The sequence below is a fragment of the Arachis hypogaea genome, chromosome 13, assembly GCF_003086295.3.
Source record: "Arachis hypogaea cultivar Tifrunner chromosome 13, arahy.Tifrunner.gnm2.J5K5, whole genome shotgun sequence".
Classification (NCBI taxonomy): Eukaryota; Viridiplantae; Streptophyta; class Magnoliopsida; order Fabales; family Fabaceae; genus Arachis; species Arachis hypogaea.
Genome location: NC_092048.1, coordinates 126,998,684 through 127,004,959, shown reverse-complemented (window position 1 = coordinate 127,004,959; position 6,276 = coordinate 126,998,684). Strand labels below are relative to the sequence as shown.

The following is a 6,276-nucleotide window of genomic DNA, read 5'->3' as shown; positions in this document are numbered from 1 at the left end:
CAATAATAGAACAATTCTTGCACCAACTCTAAATTGTGTCACTGATGTCAACAATAAGATAATTGCAGGGTTACCTGGACAAGAAAGAATTTACTTAAGTTATGACTCTGTGTGTGCTGAGGATAGAAATATGGAATTTGAGTTAGATGCTTTCTCACCAGAGATTTTAAATAGAATAAATTGTTCAGGTCTACCACCACACAAATTAATCGTGAAGGTTGGCGCTCCTGTTTTGTTGCTGTGGAATGACCAAATTAATATTTTGTGCAATGGAACGAGAATGAAAGTTAGAAGAATAAGAAACCATGTGATAGAATGCAAGACTTTAACCGGTAACAAAGATGAAAGTATTGTTCTTATTCCAAGACTAAATCTAATTCCAAATAATGAAACATTACCAGTCAAGTTTTAAAGAAGACAATTTTCAATTATTATATCATTTGCAATGACAATAAATAAGTCCCAAAAACAAACTCTATCAAAAGTTAGAATATACCTTCCAAGGCCAGTTTTTACCTATGGTCAATTGTATGTTACGTTATCAAGAGTAAAGAGTAAAGATGGTCTGCGAATGTTGTTGCAAGATTACGAACACTTGAAAGATAATTGCATAATGAATGTGGTATATAGAGAAATTTTTAAGAGCTTATAATGAAAAGGTAATTTCTAAATCTCTTAATCAAATTTATTAAAATTTATTACTATTAATTAAAAAAATTGACAAATTCTAAGTGCTAATGGTAATATATTCTTATTCTATAGTTATAGTTTGAGAATATTAAAATTATCATAAAAATCTGTATTATTTTATTCTCTTGATAAATTATTTTAAAATTACGTTAATCAAATAATTTTGTATACTAATATTGATATAATATTATTTTAGGTATATATTCTGCAGGCATCAAAGGAGAGTGTTGACTTATTTTTTAGTGATTTTAAATTTTTTATTATTTATTAGAGAACTTTGTGCATTAGAATTATCTAATAATTTGTTGTTCATTTCGAGCTAATTTTGATATGTTCTTACTTGACAGTAAAATAACATATAAAAATTTGTTGGTAGGTTTAAGTATTACTAGGTTATTTATGGTCACATTAAGTATATATGTTTGATTTATCGAAAAAATAGATTACTAAAACCGATTAATAACTACTTTAGAGTTGATACACTTAACATTAGATTAAGAAAAAGCAAAAAATGCATAACATGTTACTTTTTTATTAATCAAATTATTATAATTTAAATTAATTTTAACAAAACAACTTAAAGTTATAATTTTAATCTTATCACGTGTATAGTACAGGTTATTACATTTGTTCTATTATCATAAATATTGGCCAATCAAAATGTACAAAGTAAAAAGGGTATGAAAATAAGATCGAAAAAAAAAAAGAATACAAAAAATAAACAAAATCAGTGTAGAACAACAACAAATCCTAATCACAATATTGAACAAGAAAGAGGATCTATAAAAAAAAAGCAACAAAAACAAAATCATAAAAAAACAGTGCAAAAAGACTCGAAATGAAAATTTCAAGGAGAAGATCTCCAACAATGAAAAATAAAAAAAAAAATGAGAAAAGAAACATCCTGAATTTTAATTGAATAGAGTTATTTTTATGTCCAAAAAACCTCTCATGTTTCATCAATAACCATGGAGATGATTCCATGGAAGACATCACAAACAACAATAACCAGATTGAAGAAGAAAATTTTGCTATAGAAGGTAGCTCTTTTGGATTGGATTTGTTGTGGACAGTGATGTATGGAAGAAGGAGATGTCAAAGTCAAGTCGCAGCAGTGATGAAAAAAATCTTCTTGACACGACGTCTTTGCTTGCTGGGAGAGAGAAAATTAGAAAGGAGGCTTTGGGTTTGGCGGGTTGGGATAGGGTTCAGGTAAATTTTTTGGGATTAGCCTAAGACCCAAAACAAAAAAAAAATGCATATTACTATTACTAAACCACATTTGTATTTATTATACAGTACATATATAATATTTAATTAACACATATAATATTTCGTTAATACATATATAATATAAAGTGATTTATAAATTATCGTTAATTCATATATAATATATAATTTAAATTTATTGAATTCAATTAGAATAAACAACAAATTATTTATTTTATTTTAGACTTTATAATGAATAAACCAATTAACTAATATAACAAATTACAATTAATGCAGTATAATTAATTAAGTAATATAAATTTTAATAAATTATATTGATATTTAAATTAATCAAATTAATTAACTGATATAATTAAGTCACTGTAATAAATTGTATTCAATGAGTTAAAATAATTAAATCGAAAAATACTCTTTGAAATATATTATGTTAGTTTCATCATTAAGTGCAGAAATTCGACTTTTATATAATAGAATAGATTAAAAACAAAGTTAAAGTATACTTTTATCAAGATAAAAATTTATATATAATTATTTTTATACAAAAAAATTAGTTAAATTATCTAATGATTCTCAATTATAATTTCAAATAAAAATAATTATATTTAAATTTTTTTATCTCATATATTTAAAATAAATATCAATTTTGTTTTAAACTTTTTTTTTCATTCTACTCGTGGTTCAAATATTTTAGAAGTGACTAAATGTTACTTTCATTTTTAATATATTAATATTTTTCAAAATTTAGTCACAAAAGTAATCATAGAAATTTGTCAGATTCAACATATATATGTTATATTTTATTATTAATTTTTTATTAGGTTAATGATGAGATAATATCGAGTCATTTTAAGAAGTACATTTGAGGCATAAAAAAAATTAGGACAATATTTATACTTATTCCAACTATTTGAGATAGAACTAATATTTTACTCTTAAAAATATGTTAAAAGAAACAAAATAATTCTAAATGTATTCTTGTAAAAATTTAATTTAAAAAAAATTAGATAGCAAGAACTTGAATACCTCTAAATGATAGACAGATAATATTTTTTTTTCTTTTATAGCACATATTAGCAACTTTAGATATTTATAACACAATATAATAATTATTCATATAAAGATGATTTTATGTAAAATTGATAAAAAAAATATAAATACATATTATATCAAGTATTAAATCATCTAATAATTTTTAACTGTTATTTTCAAGTAAATAATCATTATACAATATTTAAGATTTAAGGTTTACCTAAATTTTTACAAATTTTTTCTCTTAAAAAATTTGATACGTACTTCAAATGTTTATGATATGAAGAGTTTAAGAATTAGAGTTTTTCACTATGAAATATTCGGACGCTGATAAAACTGACCACAGAAAAACTAAATGAACTTTATACCTATGAAAGATGAATTATGTTTGACAAAAATATTCAATTGTTAAACTTTTGTTGTCTCGGTTTAAAAAGCATATTAAATTCCAAAATTAACCCTACCACCAATCATCTTCAACTTTCAATTTGCAAAAAGCTTATTGCAGAAAACTCCTACTTCCTTCCCTCCTACGACGTTCGATCTTTCCTCAAAACCATTGCCGATTTGAAACACACCCTAGAAACCCTCACCTCCTAACTTCTCCCTAAAAAGAAATTCTCCTTCAAGAACAAGGTTACTACCAAAAAAGACATTGCCAAGTGCCTACAACAGCAATACCACCACTGTCTACAAGAACCCAAGCAGCCCCTACCTCCTAAACGTCATTCCCTGGGTTTCAGGAACAAATCCAGTACGTTTTTGGTGGGTGAATTAGGGGTTCAGAGGTTGAAAAATTCACAATGTCTGATCTCGATTCCTGCGAGATTAGGATAATTGGTTGCGTGAGGACGCACTTCGTTCACAAGTTGATACATGGTAGAGTTTACGTTGGGCCTATGATCAGTTCAGTCCTTATCGAGGATGTTGAGGAATGCGTTTTTGCCATGGTGTCACATCAAATTCAGATTCACGTTGCAACAAGGAGCGATTTTTACCTGAGAGTTAGGAGCATGCCCATAATCAAGGATAGTAATAGGGTGAGGTTTGCGCCATACTGCTTGTTCTACGAAGGGATCAAAGAAGATCTTCGTGGTGCTGGTCTTGATGCAGGGAATTAGGAAAATGTGGATGACTTCAAGTAGTTGAGGGTGGTGTAGTCTCTAAATTGGTCGATTTTGGTGGAGAATGTTAGGGTTGGAATCATTGATATATCCAATTTGGAACATGGAAAGAATGAGGAAATTTGAGTACGATGCTCCAAGTATTCAAGTTTTTGTTTTTTTTTTTTCATAGCAAGAGGTTGAAGGTTGAAGATGATTGGTGGTAGGAATAATTTTAAAAGTTAACTTGTTTTTTAAACAGAGTCAACAAAAATTTAACAATTGGATATTTTTGTTGAACATAACTCATCTTTCATGGGTATAAAACTCATTTAATTATTCCATAGTCAGTTTTATCAGTGTCTGAATCTTTCATAGTTAAAAATAGCTATTTACTCTAAGCATTATTTAGAAGTTATTAGTTTATATTTTTATATTGTTCAATTTAATTTGATGTATTTTAATTTTGTTTATTTAGTTACTAAATTGGACTTTATGTTTACGGGCTTAGAATTTTTATTTATTTTAACCTGATAAGAGGTTATCAATACCTCATAAATTATTGTAGTCGTGAATATTGTGATTCGAGGTGTAAACCCCCTGTTCCGAGGCTTACTTAGAACCAGGGTGATTTGGGCCTGAACGTGAGGTCCAGACATCTTTAAGTAAAAGGTCTATCGTCTTTTCCTACAAGGATGAAGCCGTCCAAGTTTCTTGTGAGGAGATGGGGGTGGTACCTGCAAGGATCTTTGATGCTTAAGTTAGCAAGAGTTTTAGGCAGGTTTTTAGTTGATTGGAATTCGAAGAATACCTAAGAGTGTCAGGGTACTTATAAGTGTAGAGGTGGAGTCAATAACCACCTTTTGAGTAGTCCCACCTTTGATGGTAGGTTAGTTACTCTCTTTTGGTAGGGAGGTTGTTGAGATCTCCTTTCTAAATGAAAAGGAGAGATAGTAGAAGTTAGTCACTTATTTGCATAAGTAGGGGTGAGCCCATGTCGTCGTGCGCAACCTCCATGAGGTCGTGTAGGCCTAAACAATACTTGTAGAGTGTTGATTGGACTTTACCCCTTTTGGACCTTTCTAGGTTGTGGACCAGGATATGAACAATGCCTCTGCTTAAGTCCGAACTTCTTTAGGTCGGGTTCAAGCATTTCTAAGTTGGTCTTGATCTCTTGTAGCTTTTGTTCCCTCACATCGGGTACTCCGTCCTTCTTGGGGTTAAATTGGGTACTCAACGTATTTTTTGAATTTGAATGTTGCGTCTTTTTGTAACTGTTTGTGCGTCTTTTTAGTTACCTTGGTAACCGTGCATATCATTAAATGAGGGATAATTTTACCGTTTTGACCCTAGTGGCTATATAAACATAATCCCTTTTCGCTTTCTTCTTTTTCATTTCCACTTTTGATATTTTTACTTCATTTTTCTCGAGATTTTTCTTCCTCTTTTTCTTTGTGGCTCCATTTCCTTTGATGTTTCAAGATTTCACTATCTTCAATCTTCATTCGTGTTGCTTTTAGATGTTTTGGGATCGTCTATTTGTATTGTTGTTTGCACACGTTCTCTCTTGCCTTCTCTTCTTCCTCAAGGTTGATTTTTCTTTCCTTGTTATTGTCATTGCTGGCAGAGCTTTTATGTTCTTGATAATATTGTTTTGATGCTTTTTGTGAGAATGGCCTCTTTCAAAAATATGACTTCTTGCCACTGCTTATAGAGGGTTCTTTTTCTTGCTTTCTTGGAAATGTATTTGTTTGCAATGATTTTCTAGTTATTCTGTAGTAGTAGCTTTTGTTGTTCATCATCCCTAAAGGTCACCCATTTGTTATGAATTTTGTTGTTGGTTTTGAATTTTGGGATTTACTTTATGCCCCCCAAATGGTACCATTTTCATTCTGGATAATGGTGTTGTTTTAAATCCTAGTAGAATAGGTGACATTTTTTATCCCTACTGTTACTGTGATAGGGACTAGTATATTTGGATCCTTTTCTGACTTCGCAAGAACGATCCAACCTCTTTGAGCTATTTATTTGTTTGCTGTAATGTTATACCCAACTTGTAGTTCGTGAGTTTTGTAGTGATATAGCTTCATTTTTCTTTTTTGAAGGTATATTATGTATCGTTCGATAGTTCTCAACATGTCATCTAAAGTTCCTTTTGGTTTAGATTGGATAGATATTACTATCCTGTCTGCTATCCCCGTAGTTGACAATGAATATATAGAAA

General features: G+C 29.6%; 1 pseudogene; it reads left to right on the top strand.

The window, feature by feature from the left end:
• Nucleotides 1–280: 280 nt before the first annotated feature.
• Nucleotides 281–4,522, top strand: LOC112735382 (tubulin-folding cofactor C-like; annotated as a pseudogene).
• Nucleotides 4,523–6,276: the final 1,754 nt, after the last annotated feature.